Source organism: Myotis daubentonii, chromosome 11 (assembly GCF_963259705.1).
Source record: "Myotis daubentonii chromosome 11, mMyoDau2.1, whole genome shotgun sequence".
Classification (NCBI taxonomy): Eukaryota; Metazoa; Chordata; class Mammalia; order Chiroptera; family Vespertilionidae; genus Myotis; species Myotis daubentonii.
The window spans coordinates 55817862-55833881 of NC_081850.1; the positions used below are offsets into that span (position 1 = coordinate 55817862).

Here is a 16020-nt window from a genome sequence, read left to right on the forward strand (position 1 = left end):
GGTCTTGGCATCCCCCATCTTAGCTCCCAAATGCCTCCCAAAAGGCCTCCCACTTCCAGGGTCCTTTATATTTGAGGTGGTTATTATTTAAAAAGCAGAAAAATAAATGTTGTTGAGGATATGGAGAAATTAGAACCCTTGTACAGTACTGGTGGGAATGTAAAATGGTGCGACTGCTGCAGAAAACAGTATGGCAGTTCCTCAAAAAGTTAAACAGAATTACTATATGATCCAGCACAGCATCTCTAGGTGTATACCCCAAAAGCAAGAATTCCAACAGGTATTTTTACACTCATGTTCATAGCAGCATTATTCACAGTAGCCAAAAGGTAGAAACAACTGAAATGTCTGTCAACATACAAGTGGGCAAACAAACTAGTATATTCATACAATGGACTATTATTTAGCCTTAAGAATTAAGGAAACTCTGATATATGTTACAACATATATAAACCTTGAAGACATTACACTAAGTGAAATTAGCCAGATGCCAAAGGACAAATACTGTGTGGTTCCACTTATATGAGGTACCCAGAGTAGTCAAATTCACAGAGACAGAAAGTAGAATGGTGGTTGCCAGAGGCTGGAAGGGAGCGGGTGGGGTGGGGTGGGGTGGGAGGGTTAGTGTTTATTTCGTACAGTTTCAGTTTGGGTGATGGTAACACAACAATGTGAATGTACTTAATGCCAATGAATTGTACATAAAATGATTAAGAGGCATATTTTATGTATATTTTATCACAATGAAGGAGGAGAAGGAGGAGGAGGGGAGTGGGAGGAGGAGGAAGAGAAGAGGATGAATCCAAAGGGACGAATTCGTTCAGCAAACACTGCCAAGCACGGCTCTGTGCTCAGCCCAGGGCTGGGTGCTGAGGAAACAAAGTCAGATACCGCCCCTGCCAAGGAGCTCACATAGGAGAAAGAAAAATTGCCGACTACAGCCGATCCTGGAGATCTACCACAGAAATGAACGAGGATCAATGTCCACAAATGTTAGGAGTCAGTAGCCTGGCTCTCTTCCCACCTCCCCCGACCTCCACTTCTCTCATCAAGCCCAGTGGTCACCTCTTCCTTGGACAGAGACTCTGGCTCCCCCCAGGGCTCAGTTAAGGCCACTCACCACCTAGCAGTCTATGGGTCCTTGTAAAACATAAATTAGTCCTTCTTACTCTTCCGCTTTCCATGCACTTAAAACCCAAACTCTTATCAGAATATGATTCTCAAAAGGTTACAAACATCATTCTCATGAAGATCAATAGTGGGTATATATATATCACCTTTTTATTTAACTCGTGGATAAGTGTATCTGCAAGATGACAAAGTGGATTCAAAAGAAAACTTAGGAGACAGGGGTTTTTATAGTGAATGGAAAAATAACAAATTAGATACATAACTGGTTAATGTCCTTCAGGGCAATTTTTCTGTAGGGACATAAAAAAGATAATTAGAAACCAGCACAGCCCTAGCCCACTTGCTCAATGGTTAGAGCCCTTGGACCAAACTGTTGACCTGGTCAAGGTCAAGTACCTCAGTTGAAGACTTGATCCCCAACACAGTCAGGGTGTAAATGAGAGGCAACGAATCACTGTATCTCTCTCACGTCAATGTTTCTCTCTCTTTCTCTCCCCTTCCTCATTACCCTCCATTCTCTCTAAAAAAAAAAACCCAAAACCAAAACACACACCAAAGGAAAAACAAAAACAAAAAACCCAGCACATTCTACCAGTTTTAGAGAATTATAAGATGTCTGAGCTTTAAATTCCCCCAGTCAGGTGACCCTCAGGCAGGGCTGTTGGAAAATGCCCTGTTAGTCTATCTATACAATAACTACTTTGTATTTACACATTTTGGTATGATATTACCTTCCTTATCGTAATGGGTACAAGAAGCCGCAAGATCCAGCCCTACCTCTCACTCTGATGTGATTTCCCTCCACTCTTCTCCTTGCTCACCCAGTACAGCTTTACCAGCCTCCTTTTTGTTTCTCGAAATTGAAAGCAATTTCCTTCTTGCTCCTGGGCCTTTGCACTTGCTGTTTTCTCAAGGAATAATATTCACTTGGTTCTCAATATGGCTCACTACTTATCATCATTCTGGTCTCAGCATAGCTGTTACCTCCTCAGTGAAGTTGTTACTACTACCCCCCTTCCCCAAACGGTCCCTACTCCCAGTCACTTAACAGGCCACACTATTTATTGTCGTAATATAGGTCCTAAAATTATCTGAAATCATTTTTTCTATTTTTTCATCTGCCTGTGATTTGGCTGACCTCTCAACTAGAATGCAAAGTCCCCGAGGGCAAAGATGTTTATTATTGTTTTCACTGCTGTCTCCCCTGAGCTTGGATGGGGCCTCAATCAGGACTCAGAAGCTGTTGAATGCTCAAAGGAGCACGGTGATGTTCTCCCTGTATCTGCTTCCTCCCCTCTCTTTCCACTTCCGCGTGTCTCTCCTGATTCTTGTCTTCCTCTCCATCCTCTGTCCTCCTCTTTCTTTCTGCTCCCCCTCCCTTTTCTTAAAAGGGACCATAATGTGGGACAGAGTGAATTAGTACCTGTTGCTCCTTCCTTGTTTATTTGAGACACTCAGGACAGTGACTCACGGTGGGTGCTGAAAGGGATAGAAAAAGGAGTCCAACGCAGCTCCTGGCCTCAGGGAGCTCACTGTCTGGAAAAGGTAGTGTGACAGGGGCACAGGTGGCCATGCCACATGGCAGACAGTGCTCAGTACTGGAGACAGACAGATCCAGGCTATGGACACCACAGGAGCAACCAGGGAGGGCTCTGGGGGCGGAGCACTTGAGACTGAGTGACAGGGCAAAGTGGGTTGGGCTGAGGACTCTGGATGCCAGGGTGGGGAGTTTGGATTGTAGCCTATAGAGAGTCAGGAAAGAATTCCATTTTAAAATTTTAATTTAATTTTTTAAATTGGCCAGGTTATTTTTTTGCCAAGAAGGAAAGAGAGACAAAAAAAGAAGAGAAAAATAGGAAGAGAGGGAAGAGGGAGGAAAGAAGAAAGATTAAGTTACTGTTTCTTGGGGCCCTCTATTAATTGTCCCTGTTCCTTGATGGAAAACAACACTTCCCACCCTTAGCACAAGCAGACAGAACAAAGCAGTTCATGTTTTAATTATTTCTATCATGATTTACGGAATCATTTCCCATTTTAATACATTCTGATAATGATTTTAGCTTGTTTTCTAATCAGTAGCTAATGACAATGATAATGCAGTACCACAAGATTTATAATCAAAATTGCATTAAAAATATTAGCAACAATAAACTAATTAAAACTTATTTGCTCAGCAAACATTTCCCCAGTACCTAGTCCGTGCAAGATTCTGTATTAATAATGATGTCCTAGTTTCTCACAAATTGACAACTTCTGAAACCTGACAATATTTGACAACTAATATTTGAGCTAGAAGAATCTTTCAATGTTCAAAAATGTTTATCCAACTCAGTTTTTACCAGGCTGGGAGTAGAAGGCAGAAGTCTGGCCCCCATGAATTTTGCCCCTAGGTCTTCCTCTTATGGATGTTATGTTACATGACAAACAGGGCTTTGCAAAGGTAATTAAGGCTACAAATCAGCTGACCTGAAAGTATTACTCAGGTAGCTTGATGTAATCCCACAAGCCCTGAAAAGCAGAGATCTTTTCTGGCTGGCAGCAGAGGGGAAACCAGACATTCAAAGTATGAGATAAATTTAATGTGCCTTTGTTGGCTTGAAGATGACAGGGGACACATGGCAAAGAAATGGGAACCTCAGTCCTACAATTGCAAGAAACTGAATTCTGCCAACAAACTGAATGAGTCAGGCCTCCATACAGGAACTCAGCTCAGCTAACCTTGATTTTAACCTTGTTCCTGAGCAGAGGACCCAACAGGGTCACACAGTGCCTGAACTTCTGGCCAGTGGACTTGAGACAATACACAGTTGTGGTTTAAACCACTAGATTTATGATAATCTGTTACAGCAGCCATAGACAATTAATACAGCAAAGTAAAATTTAAAAAATATGTCTGAGATTTTGTTGCCTTTGGATTCTTCTAGAATTTTTATGGTTTCCTGTCGTACATTTAAGTCCTTTATCCATTTTGAGTTTATTTTTGTGTATGGTGTAAGTTGGTGGTCTAGTTTCATTTTCTTGCATATATCTGTCCAATTTTCCCAACACCATTTATTGAAGAGACTATCTTGGCTCCATTGTATGTTCTTGCCTCCTTTGTCAAATATTAATTGAGCATATTGGTTCGGGCCGATTTCTGGGCTCTCTATTCTATTCCATTGATCTGTATGCCTATTCTTGTGCCAGTACCAGGCAGTTTTGAGAACAGTGGCTTTGTAATACATCTTGATATCTGGTATTGAGATCCCACCTACTTTGTTCTTTTTCAGGATTGCTGCAGCTATTCGGGGTCTTTTTTTATTCCAGATGAATTTTTGGAGAGTTCGTTCTAGATCTCTGAAGTATGCTGTTGGTATTTTAATGGGAAGTGCGTTGACTTTATAGATTGCTTTGGGTAGTATGGACATTTTAATGATGTTGATTCTACCAATCCATGAACACGGTATGTTCTTCCATCTGTTTATGTCTTCCTCTATATCTTTTTTCAACGTCCTGTAGTTTTCTGAGTAGAGGTCTTTTACCTCTTTAGTTAAGTTTATTCCTAGGTAGCTTAATTTTTTTGGTGCGATGGTAAACGGGATTGTTTTTATAATCTCTCTTTCTGAAAGTTCACTATTGGTGTATAGAAATGCCTCAGCCGAAGCAATTTCTTCACTGATACAGCTCCTAGGGCACTTGAAACTAAAGAAAAAATGAACAAATGGGACTACATCAAAATAAAAAGCTTCTGCACAGCAAAAGAAACCATCAACAAAACAACGAGAAAACCCACTGTGTGGGAAAACATATTTGCCAATGACATATCTGATAAGGGCCTAATCTCCAAAATTTATAGGGAACTCATACAACTTAACAAAAGGAAGATAAACAATCCAATCAAAAAATGGGCAAAGGACCTAAATAGACACCTTTCAAAAGAGGACATTCAGAAAGCCAAGAGACATATGAAAACATGCTCAAAGTCACTAATCATCCGAGAGATGCAAATCAAAACAACAATGAGGTACCATCTCACACCTGTCAGACTGGCTATCATCAACAAATCAACAAACGACAAGTGCTGGAGAGGATGTGGAGAAAAAGGAACACTTGTGCACTGCTGGTGGGAATGCAGACTGGTGCAGCCACTATGGAAGACAGTATGGAGTTTCCTCAAAAAACTGAAAATGGAACTCCCATTTGACCCTGTGATCCCACTTCTAGGAATATATCCCAAGAAACCAGAAACACCAATCAGAAAGGATATATGCACCCCTATGTTCATAGCAGCACAATTCACCATAGCTAAGATCTGGAAACAGCCTAAGTGCCCATCAGTAGATGAATGGATTAGAAAACTGTGGTACATCTACATGATGGAATACTATGCTGCTCTAAAAAGGAAGGAACTCTTACCATTTGCAACGTCATGGATGGAACTGGAGAGCATTATGCTAAGTGAAATAAGCCAGTCAATGAAGGAAAAATACCACATGATCTCACTCATTCATGGATAATAGAGACCATTATAAACTTTTGAACAATAATAGATACAGAGGCAGAGCTGCCTCAAACAGATTGTCAAACTGCAGCGGGAAGGCCGGGGAGGGTGGGGGTGCAGGAGGTAGGGGGGTAAGAGATCAACCAAAGGACTTGTATGCATGCATATAAGCATAACCAATGGACATAAGACACCGGGGGATAGGGGAGGCTAGGGGACTGTCTAGGGCGGGGGGGAAAAATGGACACATATGTAATACCCTTTGTAATACTTTAAGCAATAAAAAAATAAATAAATAAATAAATAAAAATAAAAAATAAAAAATTTAAAAAATAACCTCTTATTTCAAGTTAAATGTGCTCCATATAAAGAGCTCTACTTAATGTATAGATAAGATCTTTCATGGTTTGTAGGGTGTTGAAATGTTTTTCTATTATAAATTATAGATAGTGAGAGGATTTTGTTTTCAATATCCTAATGTGGCAAAATAAAAAGTTTTCTGCCCTATGTAAGCTTCTGTTCCATGAACACCCCACTCCCCACCCCGTTCCTATAGCATTTGCTGCTCTGTGAGATCCAAACGTGCGTGGGCATTGCTAATCTAGCCAGCCCTGCACCCGAACTTTCAGGGGCAGATGCTGAAGACTTGTCCTCAGTGTGAAAGAGCTTGTCCACTGTCCTTTCAGGACTAGGGGAAGCATTTCGGGATTCCCAGTTGAGAGCTTTCTCAACAATCTAGAGACTGCAGCTCAATGGGCAAAGGGAAGGTTAAAGCTAGCAGCGCCCTAGAAAGGACCCTTCTCTCCAGGATAACGCTGCAAGCCCAGGCCTCATCCTGACCACTCTTGACCTAAGGCAGGAGAAACAACCTGCTCAGCACCCCTGAGTATGCTGGAGAGCAATTCTGCTGTGAACAACAAAATAAAAATCACAGGGATGGATCTGAGCCATTGTTGATGCTACCTCTCTCATCCTCATGCCTAAGACTGTATCTTTTTACTTGACATGATTAGGGTCCCAAATAGATGGCCTTCCCTCACCAAAGCTGAGTCTTTGTGGCTGAACCAGCTTGGGGGTCTTCAAAGTGCTGCCCAGGACCCAGCAAAGATGTTTTAGGGACAGTGAAAGGGCCTCTGGGCTGCTCACCTTCACTTCAGCCAGCAGCTCGCCTTATATCTGTTCTTTATACAGCATCATGCTTACACAGAATGTTTTATTTGAAAGCAGGATTTCATTGCTAGCAAAAAGTGAAAACCAGAAAGGAGATGACCCCGAAGGTTCTTGTTTGTGTATGATTTTTGTCTTCGGCCTCAAGAAGAGCAGGTCAGGACCTGTAGACGAGTCTGGTTGGGCCAGCCGCTTGAGCACACGCATGACAGGCCACCATTCACTGAAAGTTAATCCGAACATCAGTTTGCCTGATGGTCAATTCACCAAATCACTGGGGGATTTCTCTAAGCTGGAGCTTCCCCAGGGATTCCTTGCAGACACTTCACATGGCCATTTCACAAGGATTTGTCTTTTTGGCTCAGGTGAAAGTCAATCTCCCCTCTATTGTATGTTTCAGTCCTTCCTAAATGCTGCACTTGGAGATGTCCCCTAATGCCTGTTTATTATCATCCTCTTCTTATGGACCAATTCTGGCTGAGCCAGGGAAATGCCGAAGCATTTCTAACTCCCACTTAAGGTGTCTGTCAGACAGCTCTTAGTGAGCTCACTGGGCAAAAACCATCATTCTGAGAAATTATTTATGGCAAGTTGCCTTGGAGCAATTTGGCTTTTGATAAATTGCTCTCAGAGCCCCTATAAGGGGGTTCTCGTGTCCTGGAAGAAATCTATGGGCTTTATCATGTTCTCAGAATGCCTCTAGAGGGTATTCTGACAGGTGGCATGGCCACAATCAATCAGCAGACGGGGAGGTAATTCCACCACAGTTCATATCCTCATGCAATAGTTCAAAGTTTAATGCCACTTGGACATGGGCTCTGGCACACAGTAGGCCCTCAGTAACTGCTGCCTCCTCTCCTTCCCTTCTTCTTGCCATTATTTTTCCTCTCTGCCTTTCATTGACTCCACATCTATAATGGCTCGTGGTTACTACCTCCAAACTCCTTTCCACTGCCTCATTTCCAGTGGTTTCTCCTCCCCTAGAAGGATGGACTTGTCACAGAGAAATCACACTAGGCTCTTAAAATTCAGCAGCTATCAATGGGAATAGACCTAAAAGCCATAAAAATCAATTCTTAAATGAAAAATTGGGACTCTAGAATAAACTCCATTTTCATTTAAATCTAATTTCTAAAGATTATAATACTTTTTTTACTTTAAAATTTTAAAGAAAATGTTGCTAAGAGTTAAGATGTAAAAATGCCAAGAAAATGTCAGAGTTAATAACCAATTTGAAACTGGGCATTACTCCATGCAGAATTTCAGAACTGAAGGAGAATTTGAAAGCCAATGTGTTCCACCTGCCCCTGATACAAGATCCCCTCTGTGCATCGCACTCCAGGAGCAGTCAGCATTTCCTTACATCCCTCGGGTGGCAGGGGTCTCACTCCCTCACCAATTCGCCCTTGGCCAGCTCAGCTTCTTAGCGAGTTCTTATGTTGGTCTTGAAATCACTCTTCCTTTTGCATTCCCTGTTCTAATTCTGAGCAGAGAAGTCAGCAAACTTTTCTCCTAAAGGGCCTGACAGTAAATATTTAGGCTTTGTGGGCCTTGCAACTTCTCAACCTTCTGTAGCACAAAGGCAGCCATTGACAATACATAAATGAATGAGTGTGGCTGCATTCCAATAAAATTTTATCTACAAAAACAGGCAGCAGCGAGATTTGGGCCACGGGCCATAGTTTACCCATGCCTGTTCTAGAACCTCACAGAACACTTACCATCCTTTATTCCCATGAGAGCTCTTCAGACACCTAAACTCGGCCAGCCTGTCTCCAAGAGATGTCTTGTTTGCCAGATGCTCAATTTACCAAGCTAAGGGGAACTCTTCCTTCCAATCATCCCCATAAAATATGGCTTCACACCTTCTCATCTGTGGGCTACTCTCTGGAAAGACTCCAAGGACAGATATTTCTAGGACATACCCCGCTCTGCCTGGCACAGAAAAGGAGCACTAACTAACATGTGCTGTGCACTCACTATGTGTTCGTCACGGCATACAGAATTTCACATAAATTATCCTATTCTTCCTCACAAAATTACCACAGGGTAGGCTCTATTATTAGTTCCATTTTAGAGATAAGGAAACTGAGGTTCAGAGATGTTAAATAACTTGCCCAAGGTCAAATAGATGTAAGGACTCAATCCTGGGCAGTGTCATTTCAGAATACTGTTCCATTTTAAATAAGAATTTGTTGTTATGAAATATTTCCCTCATAGAAAAGAACCTACCATATACATAAAACATATATAAGGTATAAAAAATTGTAATATGTATATACAGGTTACCCAACAATCATCTTATGTTGCAGCCCGTGTGTGCCCACCCTGCACATATCACTCCTTCACCCAGAGGGGACCCCTAGTCTGTTGCTTTTCTTTATTGTTTTATTATTATGTGCATGTTTCCTAAACACTCTCCCATTTAATTGTATGTTTTTAAATGTATTTATAAGTGGACTCATGCTTCATGCTGTATGTTTTTCCTGAAACTTGCCTTATACTATGTTTGTGAGATTTTTATTGCTGAATATAGCTGTAGTTCATTAATTTTCATACCTCTGTAGTATTCCATCATATAAATATGCTATGGTTTTGTTGTTGTTTATTCTCCTGTTGAAGGACACATGGGTAGTTCCCTGTGTTTTGTTTGGTTGCTGTTGTAAGCCAAATAGCTGGACATTTCTGTACGTGTCTCCCAGCACATGTGCAGAGCTTCTCTAGGGTATAAACCTCGAAATGGAATCATTGAATCACAGAGTTTTCCACACTTTCTCAAAGTGGTCTTAGCTATTTATACTCCCACCAGCAGTGTCTGAGCAATCCCATTACTCCACATCCTTATGATTTTAATTTTTGCCAATCTTCTGGGTATTTGATAAGTCACTTCAATTTGTATGTTTCCGATTAATAAGGAGACTGAGCCATCTGTTCACATGTTTATAAGCCATTTGTGTTTACCCTTTTGGACTGGTGACTTGCCCATTTTTCTGTTGGGTTGTTTGTCTTTTCCCTGTGGATCTGTTTGGAGCACACCTAGCCACAATGCTAAACTGAACGAAATGATCACCTCCTGCATTCTGAGCATAGACTTCTATTAATGTGGCCTCAGACTGCGGTCCTTCTACACAGCAACGACTTCATACAGAGTTTACTGTCAGTAAACACTGCTAAATCAGCACCCCAAATCTTGGTAACAAAACACCTATGAACCTTTCTTGGGAATTAAATTAAAAAAAGAAGAAACTACTTGGTGATAAAATTCAGCCAACCAAAAGATGAATCAAAATGTAGACCTGAGGAATGGAGGGCTTGTGATAAAAAGGAGTGATTGTGAGCACTGGACCTATTTAATATGAAACAACCGGCAATATGAAGATAATGTAGCATAAAATTCAGGAGGCAGAGGAGGGGAAAGGAGTTGTAAAATTGCTAATTTCCTCTTCTTCCACAGAAGGACTTTAATCGATACCATCTAAAATTGAAAACTGGAGTTTAAAAGCCAGGACTCCAACCTCACTGCTTTTCATAATCTTTTATTACCCTTAGATATTTTAGAAACAAATATTTTCTCACGTGAAGGCAAAATTGCTTAATGTTGATCCATTCTTTCTGCTTTACTTTTATTTTCTCCTGTTACATTCAAATAAATAAAATATAACATCAATTTTAATTAGCATGTAGTAATAATAACCTCATCTTATAAAATTATTTCTGTTCATCTCTCAACTTACATGCACGGAAAAATATCTGAATGAGTCATCTTATGTTAGAGATGGTGAAATTTTGAGTGATTTTTTTTTCATGCTATTCTTTGTACCTATTTATTTTACTTGATTTTAAAATATGCTTTATTTATTTCAGTGAAAGAGAGAAGAAGGGAGAGGGAGAGAGAGAAACACATATTCTTTTTATAAAGACAGAAAGTAATTTTTAAACTGGTAGGCTTTTTTCAACCATTTATCTCCCTCTTTCTGTTCTTCTGTGATTGACTTTCTGAACTAAAGAACAGGACCTTACACTTATTATTGCTTAATCATCTTAAAAATTACCCCAGTACATTGGCCAACTGGATGAAACACACACTATATTGTTCCTCCATCGAAATGAATTCATTCAAACACATTCTGGGCATCTACTAGGTGCTCAGAGAAACAAGTCCCTGTGACATATACAAATTCCTTGAATAAAGTAGATACTCAAGAAATGTTTACTGACCAATTGAATTTGGAAATAAGAAGAGTAATAATAATAACATACTAATCCCTTAAATAGCATTTATTTGGGCCAGGTACTATTCTAATTTTATATATATACTCGATCTTCACAACAACCCTATTGTCTGTATTTCAATAGATAAAGAAACTGAGGGTTTGAGAGGTAAGTAGTTTGAGTCAAGGGCACAACTGGGATTCAGACCCAGGAAATTGGGCTCCAGAATCCATGCTCCATGATATCTGGGCTGTATTCTTCCCCCTGGGCCCACAGAGAGGCTATACTCCCCAGCCTCTCTTGCAATTAGAGGTGACCACTGAGTTCTGAGCAATGGAATATGAGCAAAGGTGATGTGCACTATGGGCAGCATTGGCTTATAAAACCATCCCCGGGCGCCCAATGCTCTTTTCCCTCCACTGTGTGAGTGGGGAAGACTCCCAGGACCTAGAAGCCACAGAGCTCCAACAACCTCAAATCCCCGTGGCATTTATGGAGGGGCACCACCACTTCGAGAGAAAGTGTCACAGGAGGGCAGCCTCACAAGATGGCTTTGGGACATACCTCACTCTTCCCCGCCCTTGGCTGAGTGTAGCAATGGCACAGGTGCTCACCATTTCTGGCCAGTACTAGATTCAGTAATGGCAATCTTTGAGCCCTTTTAGTCTGGCTCAGACTTTCTCAGAGCTGTACTGCCTGGGTCTCTTCCTACCCAGGCGCCCAGCCTTCCCCTCTCCTTTCACAGGTGTCAGACCCACCCCACAGTTTGAAGACTCGCTCTGCCTTTCTCTGCTCTCTCTCACCCTTTTCCTTCACAGGCATTCCTCTCAGATGCCCTCTGACTCTGCCTGGGCATCTGCTTCCCAGAGGACCCAACCAACAACGCCCCTCCCCCGATCTGCACTTGAGTACGACATGAGCAAAGAAAAAAACCTAAATGTATTAAACCACTGGAATATAAGGGTGCTGTTAGTTACTGCAATTATACTGCATCAAGTACACATTCTTAATCACCTGTTGTGAAATTTTGAAATATAAAACATCTAAACACCTGGGAAACTATTAGAGAAAAGTAAAGTGAGTCCAAAAAGGTTATGGGAAAAATATGCTCTATATGTAAAAATCTCCCCTATCACTCAAGGCACTGATGCTAAACCAGAATTTAAGGGGCACAACCAGATATAGTCATATTTTCTGTACTGGGCTGTTTTAGTCCCCTCTGTCCCCCTGTGCTCAGCAAAGGGCTTGGCTCTAGACAGGTGTTTAATACATACTGGCTGGACAAATGACTGCCGCCTGGCGGATACCGCCCAGCTGGTGAATATAGGCTGAAATAAAAGTAGTCATATCTGTATCTTGGTCCCAAAGAGCTTATTAACTCCAGCCATCTTGAGTTTTTTACACCCTTTCCCCGGGGTGATGGACAGACCATCTGCTTCTAAAAGTCTCCAGGGAGCCAGACTGTCCACCCTGGATGCTGAGGAAAGCTGGCGTTTCTGTATTCTCCCTGAGCAGTCCCTCTGAATTCTTGGCTGGCTGTAGACTGTTATTTGAGGATGATGGAGCCATACCACACATCTCTTCTCTGCACCGGTAAAGCCAATTACCCAATTTACAAAATGTTTCTTAGAGACTGGTACATACAAACTGCGTTTCCTAATTAGCTGTCAGTAAGCACCCCAGCAAATGCAGGTGTGACATTTTCAAAAGTCAGGGTCACAAATGCAAAGCGTATGCGTGCTGCCTGTGGTGGTGGTGGGGAAGGGTGCTCCTTTCTGCAGGTTTGCACAAATTATAAGTTGTCAGCCCTTTCCCTGGGGATGGGGCCCCGGGTCACCTGCTGAGGAGGGCCGGCACTGCTGCTGTGTGCCATGGAGCCATCTCCACTCCTTTCTGGGGCAGTTGAACCAGCAATTAAATGGAACTCACTGGCCAGATTTGGCCCCATCCAAGTACCAGGAATCCAAGATGCACCCGGGCCAGCAGGAGAGGGGAATTAGGTGTCAGGGAACCTACAAATAACTGCCACAGTTGATCTCTCAGATCCCTTCCTGCCCTAACAGTCTGGTTTGGTTTATATTCTAGGCCAGATTTTTGTTCAATTTATACATACCAGCTATGTTTCTTTAGCTCTGACCTATGTGTCGGGCACTATGCTAGGTTCTTCACATGCATCATCTCACTTATTAGTCATAACATACTATTCATTTAATATTCACAATGACCCTATGAGATGGACACTATTACTATTCCCCATTTAACAGAAGAGGAAATACAAGTTCAGGGAGCTTAACTGACAAGCTCAAGATCACCCAACGATTAAGACAAGAAGCCAGTATTCAAACCCAGGCCATCGAATTCCAAACCTTAACTCTGTCTCTTACAATCCAAGCTGTCTAGAATTGGGCGAATGCCTTGTAAAGCAGTGGGCTGCCTGACACTGGGGTATTTGGGCAAAAACCTGCAGGATGATATTGTAGAAAGGATTATTTCACTGAATAAAGGAATAGGTTCTAATCCTGAAATTCTATGAGGAGGCAAAGAGACAGGAAAAGTGGGGTTAAGTCTTGAGAACAGCAGTGGTTCTCTGGGATGGAGCACTCAATGGGTGAATGGGAGAAATGAGAGGTGGGGTTGGAAAGGGAGGTTGAGGCAACCTTTGGAGGGCTCTGGGCACCAGTAAAGGGGCTTGCATCTTATTCTGGGGCCCCAGGGAATTTTTGTTTTGGTTTGGGGTTTTTTAACCATTTTAATCGTGTACAATTTAGTGGATTTAAGTGCACTCATAATGTTGTGTAACCATCACCACTATTTCCAGAACTGTCATCATCCCAAACAGAAAAACCCTATATACCTATAAGCCCCGGGTAGTTTTTAAAGGGGCTTAAACTTAAATCTGATAATGACATCATCAGAGCTGAGATAGTGATGACACCATCAGATTGGGGTGGACAAAATTGGCCACTATTTAAAGGACGTTATTAAAGGAAAGAGGGGCTGGGCAAGGGGATGGGTGATAAGACCAGTGCAGAGGTCCAGGCAGGAGACAGAAGGAGCCAAAGGCAGGGTGCAAGATGGGCAGAGGGAATGCTTAGATTCGGAACAAGAGGAAGGGAAACTGCAGAGGGAGAGGGGAGTCCTACCTTCTTCTAGGGGTCCTGTGAGTCCTGGGCTACCAGGAAATGAGATAGAGAAGCCAGGAGGGGGGGCCTCAGGGCCCTGGGACACAGCCAAGAGGTGCTGGCTGGCTGTACACTCCACCGACATACCCTGGGGAGTCACATCCCTGAACCTGACAGTCCTTCCTGGGACATGGGTGAGAGCTGTTCCCTTGGCTGCAGTCCTAACGTGCCTTCCCAGGTTACATACCCAGGTCCCAGTTCTTGCTTGTGTCCCCATCCCTATGCTATGGCTGAGATCAGTTAAGTGGTCCCCAAGCCTATCGGGGCATTTCCCATCCAGACCACAGTGCCTAGGGCTGCCCCTGAACTCTGAAGGATGTGAAGCTTCTTCCTGCCTGAAAAACAGGGCAGAGGCCTTTCAGCTTGAAGCCCAGACCAGAAAACAGGTACCACCGAGTGCCAGGAGGGAAGCAGGAGGCTCCAAAGGAAGGAATTCTTTTTGAGGACCTTGGGAGGAAGTGCTGGTTGGGGGTGGGGGAGGCTCCAGGAGGAGGATGCATTTCAGGGGTAGGACCCAAGGGAGGCTCCTGTGGATATCCTGGGGGCAGTCTGGGACCAGTGCATTTGGGGGTATGACCCATTCCAGGGAAACCCCTTTGCAGAACCTCGTGACCATGAGGCTTTGGAAAGCCAAGGGGAGATGCCAACCCTCAGAGGACAGCCCATCCCAATCCTGGTAGGGGACTCACACCGCTGCACCTCCCTTCTTTGTAAAATGGGGAAGCAATGCTGAGAAGGCCTAATTAACCATGAGGGGACCCCTGCTCAGACCGAGGGTAAAAGTAAGGTGCCTATGCCCTCTACTCCACCCCCTCCCCAGGATTCTGCTCCATAAACATCTGTCACAGCCTCCTAGGCCCTTTCTCAGGTGGAGGGCAAAGAAAAATTACCTTCATAAATCCTGCAAACAGAGTAGGAGGATTTTTCAGGGTTTATTCATTTTCATGCAGAAAAAAGTATGATTATTTTTTCCCCGAGTATCCACCTTAGTGTGGAATTATTACTTTGTTTTCTTTTTAGGTTTAACAGATCCTTCCTGAACCTTGAAAAATTATTTGAATGTAACTTTCTCTCAAAATCAAAAAAAAAGAAAGCAGGAAGTAAAATAAGGCAGACAAAGAAAAGGACAAATAGTGCATGATTCACTTAAAGGAGGTACCTAGAGTACTCGAATTCATAGAGGCAGAAAGTAGAATAATGATTTCCAGGGGCCGGGGGCGTAGTATTTTTAGTGGGTACAGAGTTTCCATTTAGGAAGGTGAAAAACTTCTTGAGATGGATGGGTGGTAGTGGTTTCACAACAATGTGACTATATTAAATGCTGTTGAACTGTACACTTAAAAATGGCTAAAATGGTCAGTTTGATGTTATGTATATTTTATGACAATTTGAAAAAGCAACAACAAGCAGGAAGGTAATATCTCCTCCAGGACAGGTCTCATGGCCTCTCTGGGCCTCAGTTTCCTAATCTGTAAAATAGGAGAGAAGTCCACCTTCCCTACACTCTGAGCCTCAGTATAGAGAGAACCCGGACCTTTGTTTTCTGCCAGGCCAGAAATGACTTCTTGATACTTTATAATGAAACTAAAGAGAAACAAAAATGGAACTAGATCATGAATACACAGCAGCACAAACTGGCCTCATATCTGGAAGGCAGACTGAGTGCAGTCGGGAGGCTGGAGGCCTCCAGGCCTAGCTCCTCTCTGCTGTCTGTACGTGAGAAAACCAGAGTGGAAAGATGAGAAGGAAGTTGCCCAGGGCACATAGCAAGTCACTGAGTGAGCTAAGGTAGACCCTCCTGCCCCAGACCCTACACTCCCCTCACCTAGCAATAGGCCCCCAAGTTCT

General features: G+C 42.7%; 1 protein-coding gene across 1 annotated transcript in view; it reads right to left on the reverse strand.

The window, feature by feature from the left end:
• The window catches only part of GABBR2 (gamma-aminobutyric acid type B receptor subunit 2), a 320004-nt gene that overhangs the window by 227184 nt on the left and 76800 nt on the right, over positions 1 to 16020 (reverse strand). The window lies entirely within an intron of this gene.